This window comes from Pteropus medius, unplaced genomic scaffold, assembly GCF_902729225.1.
Source record: "Pteropus medius unplaced genomic scaffold, Ma_sr-lr_union100, whole genome shotgun sequence".
Lineage (NCBI taxonomy): Eukaryota > Metazoa > Chordata > Mammalia > Chiroptera > Pteropodidae > Pteropus > Pteropus medius.
In genome coordinates, this window is record NW_024355286.1 from 1 (window position 1) to 477 (window position 477).

Genomic DNA, 477 nt, shown 5'->3' on the forward strand with positions numbered 1-477 from the left:
AATGACCAGCACGTACCTGTCCCGACCCCCTTTCCATTATGTGACCGCCCAGCCCCAGACTCAGACCTACTCCAAGTCGGGGTTCTATGCATCGCTTTAAAACTGTGGGGATTCTACGGCCATACCACCCTGAAAAAGCCCGATCCTGTCTGATCTCAGAAGCTAAGCAGGGTCGGGCCTGGTTAGTACTTGGATGGGAGACCACCTAGGAAGACCAGGTGCTATAGGCATAAAAAATAAAAAATAAGCTGACAAGGTCCTTGCAATCTGTGAGGTCAACCAAGGGTTGCCTCGCCTTAAAAAACAAACAAACAAACGAACAATAAAAAAATAAAACTGCGGGGACCTGGGTCCAGCCCTCACGTTCTGATTTAGCTCGTCTGAGGTGGAGCCTGGGCCTCTGAATTTATAGAAACCCTTCCCAGATTATCCTCATGTGCAGCCAGGGCTGGGAACCTCCGAGCCACATGACGTCTG

At 50.3% G+C, this 477-nt stretch overlaps 1 pseudogene; it reads left to right on the forward strand.

Annotated features, from left to right (window-relative positions):
* Positions 1-111: 111 nt before the first annotated feature.
* Positions 112-230, forward strand: LOC120599476 (uncharacterized; annotated as a pseudogene).
* Positions 231-477: the final 247 nt, after the last annotated feature.